This window comes from Lissotriton helveticus, chromosome 6 (genome assembly GCF_964261635.1).
Source record: "Lissotriton helveticus chromosome 6, aLisHel1.1, whole genome shotgun sequence".
NCBI lineage: Eukaryota > Metazoa > Chordata > Amphibia > Caudata > Salamandridae > Lissotriton > Lissotriton helveticus.
The window spans coordinates 1,849,251,789-1,849,271,118 of NC_136067.1; the positions used below are offsets into that span (position 1 = coordinate 1,849,251,789).

Genomic DNA, 19,330 nt, shown 5'->3' on the forward strand with positions numbered 1-19,330 from the left:
GACCTAATACTTTGGCAATTTCTTTTTCATTACATTTTTTATCTTTGTATCCACATATATATGGCCTGTTTTCGTTTTTTCCCTTCTTTTTAAATTTGTGGCGTGTGCATGGATTAATAAGAAAAACAAATTGAAACTATCCTAGCAGGCAGCAAAAGTCATGCCAGTTAGGTTTGCCAATGCTTGTTACCGGATTGCGCTTTTCAATATCTACTGCAAAACACTAGTGGCGATATTTGGGGTAACCCCTAACAGATGGAGCCACAGGCAACTATCGATCTACCTGTAAATCGCCAGCCATGCATTTGTCAATGAGCAGATGAGTGGCTCAGGTGTGTGCTTACATAGAGCATTACTTTTTCTTGGTGCTCATTTCAGGATCCCACTTATAAGATATTTAAATAAAAAAAAGCTGCGGATGAGGCTCTGCAGTCAACATGCCCTGAGCTAGAATGATAACTTACCGAGAGCAAGACCTTGAAGTACATTCCTCCCAGTTTCTTATTCCCGTTATCCAATATGTAAAGAATGTTAGATGTGTGCTTGTGCTTGTCTTTATCTGAAGCCCTGCTGCTGACCTCCAACGCATAATCTACATTGCGCCGTTCAGCAGAAGATCACACAAATCAGTGAACTTTTTGGTGTCCAACAAATCGAGCAGCTCCTTGGCACTGCTGTGCTCCAGACCCTTCACAAGTGACTGATTGGTTCTCCTTCCCCCACATCTCTGACAAATACAGGATGGAATCTCCACTCATCATACCAAACTACCAGTTAAAGCAACATTTGTTTTAGGTTTTTATTTTCAAGTCTTAAACCGTATTCATGGCAATGAAACAAATCTCTAATTAAAATCAATTTTAGCTGTTTTAGATGAAAAAAATGACTGCTGCATCGGTTAGTCTGTCCTCAGACACACATCTCTCACTCTAGGGTAGAAGATATCGGCTCATGAGCCTTAGCTAACTAGTATCTTCTGATGAAGCAAAACACTAACTAGGTTCACACAGTCCATGCCTCCCTGGCACACCCATCTTTATCCTAGCCCAAGATACACATGGGTCAATTCAGTGCAGTTTGGTCATTGCTCAGAATATCATCCTCTACATCTTGTTAGGTATGTAAGACACGGCACCTTGCCTTCATTATTAATCACCTCTGGAGGGCTTCATTTAAACAAAATATAAAAAAATACCATAGTCATGAAGTCAGAAGGACGTGCATAGTCCTACAGTTCGCGTTCTCATACATCACCAGCTAGCAGGAAAGTCTCAAATAGGTTGGACTTGCAGCAATAAAATCACCCATCAATGTGAAAGGAACAGTGGACGAAATCAATCCCGGGCACCCCTTCTAAATGCGAGAAAATAATGGAAATAGAGAATGAACTTAACAAGGAGAGGTCCCACTAAAAATAATCTCACTACTGTCAGGCTTCTCATCTTTAAAACACTTAACACGTTTTTTCTGGCCTGTCGCCAAATGCAATTTAAATGTATGAAACATGAAAGCACATTATTTTTGCCTTACATCTGAAATGGCACACTTGTGCCTCTAAAAAAAGGTACTACAATTAATCAGACTGGTTAAGTTTTTCTCATTTCATTTGAGTAAAAAGTTTATATACCAGGGATGTATGGCGTAACCACGGATTCCGTTACAACGCGGCCATTACGGCGAGAAGGGGATTACCACGCATAACCTTTACTATGTATATTTTTATAACGCATATGCCTTTACCACGCCTGCCTTTCAGTGGTAAAGGTTTTACAAAAAATTTAAGTATTTTACAGGTAAGTATAAATCATAAATATACATATATATATATATTTACACACACACACCACATGTCTATATATATATATATATATATATATATATATATATATATATATATATATATATATATATATATATATATATATATTGAAGATGAAGGATCACAAGAAAACAACAGCCAGCGCAAAAATCTGGATCCCAAAGGATACAATGAGTCACAAAGAAATAAAATATCCAAGAAAGAAGTGATTCAAACAGATATATTCACCAAAGAACAAAAATATATTTCCACTACAACGTTTCAGCTTCCGCCTTCCTCAGGTAGTTTCAAGATGGTAAGCTCAGTGGCTGCACAGATGACACAGCTGAATTTTCAAAAAGCATCATGAGTGAAGATTTTCACCAAAGAACAAAAATATATTTCCACTACAACGTTTCAGCTTCCGCCTTCCTCAGGTAGTTTCAAGATGGTAAGCTCAGTGGCTGCACAGATGACACAGCTGAATTTTCAAAAAGCATCATGAGTGAAGATTGAATATAATAATATTAATAATAATAATAATATAATAATAACATACAAGCCAAACAATGAATGACCTCCGCACACGATTCAAGAACCACAAATCAGCCAGTAGCCAACCATTTTAACCTTGTGGATCATTCACTATCAGATTTGAAGATTTTCCCTGTGGAACATGTCTCAAAGGAAGAACTACTGGACTCCAAGGAAAACTTCTGGATGTACCGTTTAAAATCATTGCATCCAGATGGACTGAACATTACTGACAACACATCCTGATTACTGCATATCTCAAGAACTCTCAGGACTGCATTGATTCCACATTCCAAATGGAATCTTCACTCATGATGCTTTCTGAAAATTCAGCTGTGTCATCTGTGCAGCCACTGAGCTTACCATCTTGAAACTACCTGAGGAAGGCGGAAGCTGAAACGTTGTAGTGGAAATATATTTTTGTTCTTTGGTGAATATATCTGTTTGAATCACTTCTTTCTTGGATATATATATATAATATATATATATATATATATATATATATATATATATCAAAGAAGAGAAGCTGTCGTCGGGGGCCCCCAACCCATGCAGGGCGGTCTTGGCAAATGCGGAAGACAGCTATTTCCGCAGTAACAATCCAAACAAAGAGTGCGCCAAAACCAGGTTCCTGGAAAAAGGTGCTTTTATTGCTATTGGCTCAGGCGGTCACATGATCGAGGCACCTGACGCGTTTCAGCTTTGTGCTTTTCTCAAAGGTGTATCCTCTTAAAGTGCAATGTCCCAGTTATTCTTGAACACGCCCCCATCAGTAGGCCATACTCAAAGTCCCATAATGCACCATGTGAGACAGCGTATTCATGTGTTCTCCTTATGATGTTCCTAGCTGCTCTCTCACCATCATGATGGTATCGGGTAAGTATGGCCATGCGGGGAAGAGGGCTGGTGCACTTCCACGTAGTTGCCCACAATGTCAATCAAGCACTGAGTCCAGGACCTGCTAAACAGAGAAAAGCACAAAGCTGAAACGCGTCAGGTGCCTCTATCATGTGACCGCCTGAGCCAATAGCAATAAAAGCACCTTTTTCCAGGAACCTGGTTTTGGCGCACTCTTTGTTTGGAGATATATATATTCTCCTCCGTTCCTGCTCACAGCCGTGAGAGGTATCGCCAGGAAATGACACGGCACACCAGGTAAGTCCAGCACACAAAAAACGTTATTGTGCACAATATACGCACAATATACGCACAATATACGCACAATATACGCACAATATACGCACAACACACACACACACACACACACACACACACACACACACACACACACACACACACACACACACACACACACACACACACACCCCCCCCCCCCCCCCCCCCCCTTGCAGGCATACAGTGACACATAAATTATGCAAAAAAGAAGCAGAGAAACTCTGGGTAGTACCCAAGTTTAGATGGAAGGCGGCTCCTGTATAGAGCACCCTCAACACCAGCGACACTCTAAATTTGCTCACCTCAAATATCTGCTTTTCTATCAAAGTTTTGGAGCATAGGATTAGCACAGTGCCGTCCTCGCCGAGATAGAAAGGGACAAAGTCTTTTGCCATTTCTACAGCAAAGTCTTGAAGCATAGGACTAGCACAGTGTTGTCCATATCGAGCTGTCAAATGACAAAATCCTTTTACCAATGATAGAAAAGCAGACATTTGAGCTGAGCAAATTTAGAGTGTAGGGATAACAACCCTTGTTTTCTACTGGTTCTTGAAGTTCTCAGTTGCCAATTTTGTGCGGCATTGCAGCACGGGGAGGATCAGGACTACATCTTTTTGGTATGGGAAATTATCTGAGCTCCTCAGATATATAGCCACCTCAAAAATGAGCTTCTTTTTCTTTTGGAGCACTTTTTCGGCTGACATCTGTTGTAGGGGCCACGCAAGTATGTGTCTTGTAGTAGGATCGATGTAGATCTTTCTTTCTCTCACATCAGGTTGCTCCTGTTCTTGTGATGCAGTAGGCTCCCTTGGTGTCAAAGATGGAGACAAGGCCTGCGTCACACCAAACTTCAGCACGGACCACAGTTTCGAGGTGGGTGTCTTGAAATCTCAGTGCCTAGGAATGCTTCAATGTTGAGGCTCGCCTAGCTGGCCCACAGGTTTCTCCAGAGACCAAATTATTTTTCAAGGTCGAGCACTCTCTGGAACAGTGGTGGTGCAGAATGTCAAGACATTTTCAGTGTAGTCAAGGGGCAAAATGTCATGCTCTCTCAAGGGTGTACTTGCCCGGGAGTTGAGAGACTTGTCAGGGGCGAACCCTTAAGTAAGCATCCTCGGATGACGAGCATTGTTTAGGTACAATCTGTGACCTGGGAGTCCGCTTCACTGGGGGCGTTGGAGGCGAAACGCTTGTAGAATTCACAGTCTTTTGGTAACGAATAATCTGGACTGCAATCAGTTTTGTCCACCCAGGATACCAGCTAGATCTCCCATCTCGGTCACTGTAGATTTCTTCTATGCAGGGTTCGGTCAGTGGCTTGGGAGAGGTTCTGTGCTACATTTTGCAGTGCACCCACCAACACTATCTTCTGTAATAGATGCTTTTCTTGGCAGACTGAGCAGTTTGATTATTTCTGTAATCTACAGGGCTTCATTTGAGCAAGTGGCTGCCGGTGGGGGCCACCAGCACCTATTTTTCTGCATCAAATATTTAGCTAGTTCAAGACAGGGAAGACACATAGATCGAAAAGAGGGAGGAAGATAAAGATGGCAACACCGTCAAAAAGGGAGAAAGCAGAAACCTGCTAGAGTGAATAAAGTGGCAGGGAGTGTCTGGTAATGGATTAAAAACAACCAGTAAAAGGTAGTTGGTGTGCCGTCATTTCATTGCACCGGCTACTGCCTTCTAAGCAGAGCTTCAGGCACCGGCACTCTCTCTTTCAAATTTAAGCACTGGTCCTCTCCATATGTAGATGTTACATACCCTGTGTTGGTCTGACGACAGGAACTTACTGTTGTCCTTACAGTAAAAATGGAAGGACATGTGCACCATAGTCCACCCTTAACCTCCAAGAATCATTCTAAAATGACCTAGCCTTTGAAAAAACCTTTGGTGGCCTAAGTAAATCTTTAAGTGGTTGTCATACAGTCTTTTCTTAAACTGTTGGAGAAGATTCAGATGGCTGAAGTCCAACAATGTTCTACTGTACTTCAATGGTCCCAGAGCTCTGAAGAGCACATCCAAATCCAATAGTCCTGAAATACAATGTAGGGTGGAGATATTGTCATGGTGCATTGTGGGTTTCGGGAAGAGATCATGGATCGCATTGAAACTAACCTTTTCTTTTTTTTAACAAAAACATATCTGCAGCCAATACTAGATGGCAGGAGTGTGTAGAGCATGTGATGTACAGCACCGTATGCTGAAGAAAAAAAAAGTTATAGATTTTATATATCATGTGCATCTGCAGCCAACACATGCTATAAATATATATATACACTGTAACTCCAGTTCTGTAGTAGGGGTATCTCTGTTATAGTCATAAGCGCCCGCCCTCCTCCCCGGTGGAGAAAATGGTACTGTAATGTATGCTACAGGCCTTGCTTTATACACCTTCAAAAAGAACTGAAAGTAAAAGGACTTTGGCCGTGCATCCTGGGATACCGAGGGTCTCTGGAGAGTTCCTTAAAGGCACGGTATCCCTTTTCCAGACACATAATGGCAGCCTATGGGGGCTTGTCTGTCCAACCCTTCCTCTCAATCATTTCAAGGATTTTGTTGACGGGGAGTTTTCTCTATGAGGGAAACTTGGTAAAATGTGTAAAATCTGACAATCTTGGCTATCCTTTTCACTGTTTAGATGCAGTGGTGGCCTTTGTAGCCTTGGAAGTGTTAGGCTGCATTATCTGTTTTGATGTTCTCGTAAGTGTCTATGCAGGACTGCAAAGAGGACCGCTTAAGAGATTATTTTTGATTGCTCCGAGGTCCACGCACATAGGCGGGACTATTCACTAGATTATGACTATACACAGAGATCCCCTACTACAGAAATAGCACTTACAGAGAAATGGGGGTGTTTGGAAGTTCTGGACCAGCATTTCTCACACACATCAAGCCCCAAGGCAATACGGGACAATAAAAGACATAACTATAATAGCAGCAACAAAATGCCTTGCGAACAACACCCATCGCAATAATTCCACAAACAGCCCAAACTCAGGCCCCAATTTAGTTTTACAGTGATAATTATCAAACCAGAGAACAACTCAAATGTTAAGAATTCATGAGAGGAAGATAAGAAGGTGCAAACGCCATTGGCAGTCACAGCTAATGGTTCTAGTACAGCCAACTTCGAAGAAAGTACATCCCATCTTACCACCAGGATTGGTCATACGGATGGCAGTCATGTATCTTCCCAGTGGGGCAAAAACACGGATCGCCCTGAAGCCCCAGTAACAGTTTACACCACCAATCACCGATCCATCAGGCCTCTGATCAACACTGCCACCCCCACCCTGATTGAAGATCTAAAAGAAGAGGTTCAAGGCCATGGATCATGCAAGAAGCAGGCCAAAGATGAGGGGCCAAAAAATTAATTGTGAACAGCAACTGGGTGACTATTTCTCTGGGTTCAATATGGCGCTCCTTATTCTCGGGAAGGTGTACCACAAAATTTTGAATTTGGACTGGTGCTTCAAGGGAAAGAGGAATCACCCTACCTCTTTAATATAGACCACAATGATAAACAAAACATCTAATCAATACCCTAAGCACACAACAAATGACAACACAATTCATGAAATTATCCAAATGCACATAAGTTTCTTCTGTGTTCTTTTATTTCTTACACTTCATACGCCCAGCCAACACGTGTTCCGTCGTGATGGGGAATCCCCACGACTTCTTCAGGACAATCTATTAAATATAACAAACAGGTGGGCCACACTTTTGTGTGAGGGGTCTTTGACCAAATATAATGTAGTGACAATTATGAAACTTTGATGCATGGATCAGGCTGCACCACATCCCATTATCATGATTGGTGAACGTATGAAGAAATAGACAATGATTACCATGCACATTTGAAAATATGAGATTGTAACAAGTAAAGTACTGTGTTAAGATATATAGAATAAACACGATGAAGATGTTGGGTTTCTACTTAAGTCTCCGAATACGTGATTCAAGATACACTAAGAATATTAAACACCAGATGCATGGGTGTGATGTAGTGTGGATGTAGTTTGCAAACTACAACCACCTGTTTGCTATATTTTAATAGAGTTTGATGCTATTTTAGGCGTGTAGCCTCTCAGGGATAATATGAGGCCGCTCTGGATGTACAGTTCTCGAGTTTCTACATATTGATCCGATTAGCCCTAGCACTGGATGTACAGTTTTCGAGCATTTTCTATATATAGATGTGATTAGCCTAATCACAGCAGCCTAATGAAATAACTGGATGTAGTTAACTCAGCGTTAATGAGATCAACCAGTACTTCCCTCGCACATACTAGTGGTCACACAACGTGAAGGCACAGCTACCAAACATTTGTGATAGCATAGCTGTACATTACCTCGTATAATTCTGTATTGATACACTTCCTTCAAGAAAGAGGTGATGGACTTTTAGCAGGGTTTAAAGGTTAGCATTCCTCTGAATTTGCTTGAATATGAGAGAGGGATTGATAACCTGTAGCCTTTTATACTTAAAGAACAATGCCTTTAGAGAGATATCTCAACCGGCATTCACAATAGTTCCCTCTTCTTTTATTAGTGTTGTTCAAATAACTGCCTCAAAATGTGTTTTGATCAGGTCTTTAATTGACATTTTTATTTAAAGAAAATCATGGATCAGGCGTGACTTAATAGCTGCAAATGGTATATTGCTGCCTCTATTATATCTCATGATTAAAAATAGACATCTTTTTTATTTACAGTCTAGATACCCATAGGAACCTATTCATAGGCCCTCTCGGTTTTTCTGACTCACCTGGTTCTATTTGAATACTGAACTGGATTGAAGTAAGTTACTATTTTCTGTAAAGAATCTTTCTGAGCTGTTTCGAGTGATAGCTTGTATATCACTTATTCTTTTTGTATAAGTATGTGATCTACTTCTATCCTAACTACACTTTTGGGTCTGAGCTGTGCACAATTGGCTGATTTACAAGAAAGGTCATTCTTTTTCTTTTCACACAGGTTTGTCTTTTCTTTCTTCAGAAATGGTGTCATGGTAGACTATATATGTAATTGTATATATTTTATTTATACAGGGGACTCCTAAACAAACAACTTCACGTCCTGAAGATGGTCCGATGGACACATTTTCCACAACAGACTGAAACGTCGACTGATACATCTATTTTTGTAGCATCTGTTGCTCTTCTCTATTTTCTGTTGTCTCAGATCCATTTACTTTACACATCATTTGGAATAGATGTTTACACCTATGATTTGCAGGTTCCGTTGCAGATCCTCTATCATGTTGTTTTGCTGTATTCTAATGTACCCTTTTTAAATGTTGATCACATTAAACATTGTGTACCTTTGAAAAAAATATATACTGTGTCTACTAAATTCTCGACTATTGAATACCTATGTTGTGAAGTACCTCATTGATGTTTGTGATTTTTCATTGGTTAAGCTACCAATAGGGGCTTAATGTACAAGTGTTTTTCTTGTATAGAATTCAACTAAGAGTAGCTAATGAAATCCCTTGAAGGCATCTTTACTTACTATAAGAATTCCCATGTGTCATTCTTGATTGGGGCAAAAAGACCAACCAAACCCCAACTGGTGACTATGGGCCAAATAACTATCACAACCAGAGTCTCTGGGAACAATAACATTCGTACCATACAGCACACACACTTACACAACAGGCAGCTGCTAACTCCCTAACTAGGGCTTTTTGCAAAATAAAAAAATCAATCCAGAGTTCACAATCGCAAGCGCTCTTAAAGGTAGTGGCTAGTAAACTGATACCTACCATCACTTATGGTACCACTACGTTCCGAGGCAAGAAGGCCAAATGACTAGATAGAGCTCAAGTCACCAGCTACAGAAAAATCTTTAGTAGTAGGGCACATGCCCAGGTATTCTTAGAATTTAAGCTAACATCAAACTCAAGGTTCTTCGTTTATTGTCTGAAACTAAACAGGCTCTCTCCAGCACATTAAAACATACCCCACGACTACTAATACATGGAAAAGAATCAAACTGGTTTCGATACCTGGCCAGTTCACTAACCGACTTACAAGCGCATGATATATAGTCCGCAAACCTCCCAACAAATCATACATACAAGGATAAGTTACTTACCTGTAATCCTAGTTCTCTTCCAAGGGTATACTCATCAAAATCATGAGCACTGAATAATCCCCGCCCACCTGTGGGGGCCCCAGAGCATATACAAAAATACATATGAATGAAATTACATTTATAGAGCGCAATGGCTACCCTGAGGCCTCCCAGCGCTGTATATATGTATATATGTATATATGTATATATGTATATATATATATATATATATATATATATATATATATATATATATATATATATATATATATATATATATATATATATTATATATATATATATATATATATATATATATATATATCTTCACACGCCGGTTCCTGTTTTCCCAGCCACTGCGAGCGCTCAATGTGGGTGCATTTCCCTACGGCGGAACCTCGCCGTTCAATATTCCACACTCCTCCGAATTCACGAAAGTAATGGGCGCACACGCGCTGCCTTTCCACAATTAATTTTATTAAATTATTCCAGCTTGGAAACAAACAAAACGATCAACGCGTTTCAGTGCTCCTGGCACCTTGCTCACGATCACTTTTTTTACATTTTTTCAAAACTTTTAAAGTAACCAATGACATTGGATGTTACCTCACATCCTGTTTTACTCTAGGCATTATGGTTTTTGTAGTTTTTTATAAAAAGAGTCTGTTTTGTGAAGTTAGGTCCGCTAGTTAATTACTTATGCAGAAGTCAATGTTTTTGGTTATTCATTACATCATGAATAATTATTATTTTGGACCATATTGGCATTATTTACATCCCTCCAGTGGGAATACTTAACTGTCAACCAGTTTGTCAGAGATCCATTTAGTACCATTGTATGTTTCTATCCCTCCAGTGGGATTCATCATAGCTTGGTTTGCTCAGTCCTTCCATGCATGGTATCACTCACGTCTCATTGTCCTTCACCAGCTCATTATGATTTCTTAAACGAGGTGGATGTACAACTCCTCCGATTGGTTCAGGCCGTGTGGATGTAGAGTTCTGAAGTTTAAGATGTGGCGCGATTCTTTTTTGCGCATGATTTTCTCACGATCTCCTCCACGTATGTTCTTCGGTATCGTTTCTATGCCGAAGAATTTTAGTTTTTGCCAATCCGCATTGTGCTTCTGCTCCATGTGTTTTGCCACCGCATTCGCTCTGTCCTTGTGTGTCGTTGCTCTGGCATGTTCCATTATTCGTTTCTTTAGCTCTCCCTTGGTGCTTCCCACATACATCAGGGGGCATGGACATACAACGCCATAGATTGTAAATTCTGTCGTGCAGGAGATTAGTTGTTTTATCTGCCATTTTTTGTTGTCTGGTAGCGGTATTTCTTTGGTGGGTTTAGCAATTTGGCACATTTTGCAGTTATAGCATTTTACGAAGCCTGTGGATTTCAACCAGTCTTTCTTTTTGCTTATACTACAATGGCTGTGGATCAGTTGATCTTTCAGGTTTGGAGCTCTTCTGTAGGTTACCACCGGATGGGAGCCCACTATTTTTCCTACTGTGTCATCCAGATGGAGTATTTTCCAGTTTTTTCTCATTATTTTAACCAGTTCCTTGCTGTTTTCTGAGTAATCCATGATGAGTCGAATTGGTTCTCGTGTGGTTTTTTCTTTTTCAATTGACTTTGTCAGACACTCCTGTCTTGTTTTTTCATTTGCCTTTTGCCAGCACTTTTCGATATTTCCCCAATTGTATTGACGATTTTTGAATCTTTGTTTTGCTTTGGTGCTGTGTTCCTGCCATTCGGAATCTTCACTACATATCCTTCTGATTCGGAGGAACTCTCCATATGGAATACTTGAAATAAGAGAAGCTTGGTGGCAACTGGTTGCTTCCAATGTTGCATTGGTAGCCGTTGCTTTTCTGTGAAGTGTCGTGTGAATATGGTTTTCCAAACCTTATCCAACACATGACCTTGCTTGTAAATTTGTCAAATTCTGGGGCCCAAGCTATTTCCTTTTCCCAGTACCCCATCGTGAGACAGGCGTAATTGGGACTGAATGAAAAACCCATCGCGGTTCCACTGCATTGTCTGTATATTTCTTCCCCGAATAAGAAGATATTTTGTGATAGGCATAGTTCCATCATGTCTAACAGCATTTGGTTATGATTTTTATACCGGATGTCTCTCTGTTGTAGGAAGTAATTGCATGCTTTGAGGCCCAGGTTATTCTGTATGTTTGTATACAATGATACAACATCCATCGATATTAGCTGATAACTTTCTTGCCATGGGGTGTTTTCTAGTCGTCTCAACAAGTCGTTGGTATCCTGGATATATGAGCTGAGTTGTGTTACGTGGGGTTTGAGAAAATGATCAATATAATTCGAGATTGGTTCCAGCAAAGAGCCCTTTGCAGATAATATTGGTCTGCCTGGTGGTTTGTTGCGATCTTTGTGCACCTTTGGTAGAAAGTATATGGTTGCTGTAATTGGGTGACTGGTTGTAAGGTATTTTTCTTCATCACTGTCAATGAGATTGTTTAATTTCCATTGTCTCAATTTTTCATCTAACTTGATCTTGATTTCTTGAGTTGGATTTGTTCTTAATCTTTCGTAATATTTAGTGTCTTTCAATTGACGGTGTGCCTCGATGATATATGAGCTTTTTGTCCCAGATCACAATATTGCCGCAATGATGTAATGAATAACCAAAAACATTGACTTCTGCATAAGTAATTAACTAGCGGACCTAACTTCACAAAACAGACTCTTTTTATAAAAAACTACAAAAACCATAATGCCTAGAGTAAAACAGGATGTGAGGTAACATCCAATGTCATTGGTTACTTTAAAAGTTTTGAAAAAATGTAAAAAAAGTGATCGTGAGCAAGGTGCCAGGAGCACTGAAACGCGTTGATCGTTTTGTTTGTTTCCAAGCTGGAATAATTTAATCAAATTAATTGTGGAAAGGCAGCGCGTGTGCGCCCATTACTTTCGTGAATTCGGAGGAGTGTGGAATATATATATATATATATGTGTGTGTGTGTGTATGTTTAGCTAAAAAAGTACGGAGTACCTTCAAACATACATATATACATATATAAACATGCAGCCTACCATAACTCAAATAGGCTAGTATGCCAAAACAACATGGTTTTTCATTAACATGAAAATAATATCATATATCCTTTCTGTGAGGGAGAACACACACTTCTTTAGTTTTCCAACACAGCCCTTTAGTTCCAGAGAAAAAAAGTAAGTAATAGCAGGCAATTAGCCCATATATAGATGAGAAAACAACACAGTAATCAAACTGGCACCGTTTAAGTCTTCCAAGAACCTGGAAAAAGTGCATTTAAGACCTCCAAGAGCACCCTGTTCCCATCATGCACCACAGGTGACAGTTAGGTCAGGTCTTTTTTTACGGTGTACTAACATGTAGGAATCAGGAAATAAGGTATGAAAAGCTACTACACTGTCAGTATTTGTCTGGGAAGGCGGGAGGGTTGCTTACGACTTTGATGAATATACCCCTGGAAGAGAACTAGGATTACAGGTAAGTAACGTATCCTTCTCTTCCAGGGCATACTCATCAATAGTCATAAGCACTGAATAGAATAGCAAGCCCATACCCACTTTCCTGCGGACGAATACAGCACACATACAACAAAGAAAACACTCCAAGGATAAATTATCCAAACAGATTTCTTAACGAGACTTGCCCAAACTGAGCATCCGCCTGAGTGTCAGAGTCTAGACAGTAATGGCGAGAAAAAGTGTAAAGTGGGCACTGATCGCCATGTGGCAGCTTCACAAATCTCTGTAATAGGTACATTTCTAAGGAGAGCTGTGGTAGATGCCTTTCCCCTGGTAGCATGAGCCTTTGGCATGGGGCTTGTTGGCTAACTGGTAAGACAAAGGGATTAATTAAACTATCCATCTAGACATGGACTGTTTGGAATCTGCACAACCAGTATTTATGGACCCATAGTTTCTAAACAGGCGGTCTGATTTCCTCAACTCCTTAGTCTGGTCTAGGTAGAATTTCAGACCCCTCTTAAGGTCTAGTGAATGCATGGACCTCTCCGGAGGGTTCAAAGGCTTGGGAAAAAAGTAGGCAAAGTGATGGTCTGGTTAATCTGAAAATCCGAGACCACTTTAGTATAGAAAACTTGGATGAGTTCTGTGCGCATGAAAAATGAGATACGGTTCTTGCCAGCACAACACTTGTATCTCACTCACTCTGCAAGCTGTGGTGATGGCCACTAAAAAGGCGGTCTTCCATGACAAGTGCTGAAGAGAGGCTTTTTGAATAGGTTCAAATGGTGACCCCATTAACCTAGCAAGAACTATGTTAAGCTCCCATGGAGGAGATAGAGCTCTGATCGTTGGATATACCTTTTTGAACCCCTCTAGGAAATCCTTAACCACAGGAAGTTGAAAAAAGGAAATCTGCATAGGAGATTTTCTATATGCTGTAATAGCTGCTAAATGGACCTTCTTAGAAGAGAATTGAAAGCCTGATTTGGCCAGGTACAGTAAGTATGAAAAGATCACCTGTTCCTGACCCCGAACGGGATCATGACCATTAATAATGCACGATAAATAAAACCGCTTCCATTTAAAAGCGTATGAGTTCCTGGTGGATGGTGTTCTGACCTCTTTCTGTATGTTCATATAGTCAGCTGACAAATCTAAGTGCCCGTACTGGAGGACCTCAGGAGCCATGCCGTCAATAGTAGAGATGAGAGGTTGGGGTGGAATACCTTCCCCCCGTTTTTGGATAGTAAGTCTGGCCGGCATGTAACCTCCTGTATGGGATCTCTGATAGTTGAAGAAGATCTGGGCACCACGGGATGTTACCGAGATAGTGAATCTCTCTCTATCCTAAGCAGAGGTCCCTGAAAAATGGAAGCAGGCAAAGCTTTTGCCGCTTCTGAAGAAACCAGGGCTGGACGCCACCGTTCCCGGGAATTACCGTCCTATATCTCTCCTACCAGCATTGGCCAAAATATGCAAGAAAGTGGTCTTTCGCTAATTGGAGAGTTTTGTGGAGACGTCCAATGCTCTGCATCCTGCCCAGTCAGGATTTAGGGCGGCTCACAGCACAGAGACGGCTCTGGTTGAAATGGTGGAGTCGATTCGGGAATGTCTGGACGGGGCGGCAGAGCGGTCCCAGGGGTGGGGGAATCATATCGCCCGACGCCCGAACCATGTAGATTTTTATAATGGGCAAGAAGATTTGATGTCTATTTTGTCCGACGGACAAGAAGACATTAAATCACTAAACATGGGTCTCTGCCCTCCAGCTCCCTGGCTCTGTGATCTGGAAGCGCGATGCCGCTGCCACAGAAGTGGAGCTGCGGGGCTGACACAGAGATCGGCAGAGAACTGCACTGTCTCTGCAGCTGCTGGCAGGTAGAGGCCAGTGTTCGCAGGAGCAGATGGACGGGCACAGGGCCCCAAGAGTGGAGCGGGGCTGGAGACATAGACCAGGCCAGTGAGAGGGGCCCGGGAGGCAGCAGACACAAGCCCGCAGTGCACTGGAAGACAGTGGCCGGGTAGAGACAGACCCCCGAGAGAGGAGGACCAGGCCTGAGGCTGCCTAGAGGACAGACGCTGTCTGGTGTACTTAGGATGATGGGAGGAAGAAGAGGCTGTCTGCCTGGGGCTGCGGGAGAAAGAGGCTGGCCACGGGGGCAGAGACAGAGACAGGCTCACAGTAGCTATGATCGGAGCAGTGGCTGCTCAGAGGGAAGGCCTGGAAGAATTTATCCGCGGATAAGAACTGGGTGCAGAGAGAGGCAGCTCCGGGAATTACAGAGCAGACGGGCTTGGCAGAGAGCAGCCTGTGAACGGGGATATCTGTGCCTCCCTGTCAGGGCGGCCTCCGGGAGGGGCTGATGCTGGGGAGGGAGAAAGGGGCAGCCACCAGAGGAGGAGAACCGGCAGCGTGAGACAGGAGAGAGACACAGAGGAAGCTGCTCTGCAGTGCTTAATTTGTAAAATTTGAAGTGCAGGGGCTCAAATCTTTGTCGGAGGCACACCTACTTATCTTTGGCTCCAGTGTATGTAAGTGTGCGTGGTTCTATCTATATGTCTTTGAGTGCGTGTCTGCCTGTTGTGTCTTTTTCTGTGCGCGAGTATTTAAGTTTGGGTGGGAGTTTTTAGGACTGTGTATGGAAGTATTTGTGTCTGGGGTGTGGGCATCTATGTATCTGTGTGCCTGCCTGTCTGAGTGTGTTATGCGTGTCCAGGTTAATGTTTGCATGAGTGTTCCAGTTGCGACTAATGAATTCTCATGAAGTGCCTTTCTGTTGTAAAAAAAAAAAAAACTGCGTGCTTCTTGGTCCAGATGTCAAGAGGAGGGTGCGGAGGTCGACCCTTTCAATCCCACATGGTTCTTCCATTCCCCGAGACCCTGCACCTTCCTTGCGTGCCTCTATTTCTCTCTGCACAGGTGTCTGCCCCGGCCTGTTCTTTGAACCACCAGCGCCCGGCGCTCAGCCGCCTAGAGAGGGTTAGGGAGCATGAAGGGTATTTCGTGCAGCAGGGGATTAAAACCTCAGCCCTTGAGAATGAGTGGGGTGTCTCTAAGAAGAGAAAGAAGTCATATTGGCAGACAGTGTCTCCGGACGAGTAGTTGTTGAACACTTGAGTTCAACAGTAACACTGTGCCACTGCCAAGTCCCCTAGCAATAGCTAAGCATGGGAATTACTGTACATCAATTACGTGCACCAGCGTGTGTAGACCCGGCCCTGCTAATTAGCTGCCCGTGCTAAGCACCGGCACAAATTAAGCACTGCTGCTCTGGCCCTGCCACTGAGCAGAGAGAAGAGGCTGCAGTTAAGGGACTTCCAGGGTTGCAGCTGTGGAACAGATACATTACCAGTGCTAGGATCACCCTTAACCTGCAGTATGTCATGCGGCTGTAGCAGTGGGGGCATGGGCCACACCTCCTTTCACGACATTCTCCCCCGTTTAAAGACTCTTCCCTTTTAGCAGCCCTAACCAAAGAACTAACTCCAGCCCCTACCTGAAACCCGTCTCTGGTACCAGCTACCTCCCTCAGTTTCAGAGACCGTGCTATAAATCCAGCCATAACAGGGGCCTTCCCTAGCATTAACTTCTTCAAACGTCTCACAGCAGAATTCCTCGCTTTTTGAAAGATGCTTCCCAGTCTGCCTCCCCCCCTCTCCCCCCCACCCGCTCCCCCCAATAAAGGGTGAATTCTGCGTTTGGGGAATGCTGTTGGAGTCTTGTAAGTTTTCAGGTTTTTTTTTTTTTTTTTTTTTTTTTTTTTTTAACAAAGCCAACTTAGTTTATTGTTCAATTTTCAGGAAAGGAAAGATGGTGCAATGCAACACAAAATAAGTTCCATCTATAAGTGCCCCAGCCAATACACAAGCCCGTTGTAGAAAGACCCAGCCCCTCCCCGAGCAGAGCAATGAATGTACACATGCACAAACAGGCCCCTTTTCTTGATTTCTCATGATCAGTTAATTGTAAACGTGATAGGCTCCATTTATCCATAGTCCACGTTGGGCAGAGTGGTAGGACGCTGTGTGGTGGAGTAGAGTTGTGCGACTACCGCCAGGTGCAATGGTTCCCTTCACTTCCTGAATGTACCAAGCTTACAAGATGTTGTCTCACTTGAAGATTTTGCACTGGTTAAAAGGCTTGCCGATGTGCTTGAACTCTCCCTCCCACGTGAAGTATTCCTTCACCATTGTCTTGCACTCTTCGCTGTCCACATCCAACTTCCGCCAAGTATAGGACTCATAATCGATTTGCCAGTCTTCACTGAGCGTGAAAGCCAAGTCCTGCCCGCGGAATACCCAGATGCCAGAGATAGTACTGTCATTCTTGCTTCCAGAGAGTATGACACTGGCAAAGCCAGTCTTGCGCAGTTTATCCAGACGCTGAAACATTCCTGTGATGAGGTTGCAGCTCATGAAGGTCTGTGTTAGCTCCTCAGGGAAGCAGTACTCTCCATACCAGATTGACTAGCCCTCCTTGTCGAAGTGTTCCCAGAAGTTTGGGATTGCCACAGCCACTGTGTCTTCATTAGAGTACTTCCTCTTGAACTCGTCCATGATGAAGGCGCTCTTTGGCAGGTGGGCATAGGGGTCCTTTGACTTCGGTTCTGAAGCTAGCACCTCATCACACTCATCAGGTTCATCCTCAGCAGCAGGCTTCTTCTCTTCCTTCTTTTTTTCCTTTTTCTCTTCCTTCTTGGGCTCCTTTTCTTTTTTGGGGGCTTCCTTCTAAGGCTGTGCTTCTGAGAACTTCTTAGCATCAAACTGCGCCATCTTTTCACACAGTTTCATCTCCCCAAGGACGCTCTTGAACTGTGGTTGGTTTACACAGGTCTCAAACCAACGATTTGTTTTAACGTATGGCTGCCGGAAAGATGGTTCCAGGACCTGTTTGTAGAGCCAGAGGAGCGCACACACCACAGAGATGTCAGCCAGGCTGACCCTCTCCCCCACCAGGAATGTGCGTGTCCTCAGATGTTCATCCAGGGTGCTCAGCACACGCTTCACCTCCTCCTTGGCATGTTCCGTGGCCTGCTTGTTGTACTGCATTATCCCAAAGGTGGGGAACAGCCAGGTGCTTGCGGGAGGGACGGTCTCGCTGTCGGCAAAGCTGACCCACTGGATGACTTGGGCAGTCAGTCCCTCGAAGGCCGGAACCTTTCCCATAGGAAACTTCTTCAAAAACTCGGGGGTCTTGTTGGTTTGTCCGAACTGGAACTACGCTTCACCAAGATGGCCACCGGGACTCTTTACACATACCCTGACAACTGGAGGGCATTCAAGGCCCTTATTGCTGCTCAGTACAGTGGCACAAAGATAACTGTCAAGTTTTCAGCTTTTTTTAATGTGGAATTACAGTGATGTCAAGAGGGACAACACACACAAATAAGGGGGAGTCGATGTGTGGTTTATGCTTTTAATCCTTCCAAAGTTGCTAGATTGAGAACTAATTCCGATCATGGTTGTAATGTATATATTCTTCCGATTGTGTGCAAGTAGGCAGTTTATGCTCTTGGCTGCTTTTCCCTCCTGCAGTAGTAACCTTTTTGGCTCCTGTCCCCTGTGCGCTGGAGTAGCAGACTTCAGCTCTCTTTTCTGTGATCATCGGTGAGTTCTCGGTCCAGTATGCTTGCCTGCTTCCTCATCTGTGGACATGTGCACAGTGCAGACTGTCCAGCTGTAAATTATTTAAGGTGTTTCAGGGGAGGGGGGGGGGGGGGCGACGCTTGCTTCTTGACCTTGGGTTTTAGAGGAGTAATAAAGTGGCAGATCAGCCTGCTTTAGAGGGCTGGCGAAACTGTCTTATTGGCCTTGTTTGACTGTAGGTAAGGTGGCTTGTAGGCCTGAGTTATTTGGGTGTGAATGGGGTGCTGACTTGTGGCCTGGTTTGGGAGGAAGGTTGGGTGCTGATGCTGGCTTCTGCGTCTGGTTTAGGGAGTAAAGGCTCAATTTTGTTGCAGGGTTGGAGACTCCTGGGCCTTGTCAATAGACTGGAGACTCGTGTGTGCTCTAGAGGTGGCTGAAGACCCCTGGGTGTGCTCTAGAGGGCTCTGGCTCGAGGGACAAAATTAGGGAGGCACTGGTGCATATGCTCAGCTTAGGAGTTGAATGGCCTAGGGGTGCTGGTTTCCTGAGACCAGTTTAAGTCGAGAGCGTGTTGGTTCTTGAGCCCAGTTTAAAGGTGGCGGGCCAATTCCTGGCCTAAATATTATAGGAGAGGCTGTTGGTTCCTGGAGAAAATGTATT

The 19,330-nt window shown here is 43.2% G+C and overlaps 1 protein-coding gene and 1 pseudogene across 1 annotated transcript in view; both read right to left on the reverse strand.

Annotated features, from left to right (window-relative positions):
* Positions 1 to 19,330, reverse strand: part of PTPN14 (protein tyrosine phosphatase non-receptor type 14) — a 524,356-nt gene that overhangs the window by 223,686 nt on the left and 281,340 nt on the right. The gene's annotated exons all lie outside the window — the stretch shown is intronic.
* Positions 17,012 to 18,265, reverse strand: LOC144763817 (elongation factor 1-gamma pseudogene; annotated as a pseudogene).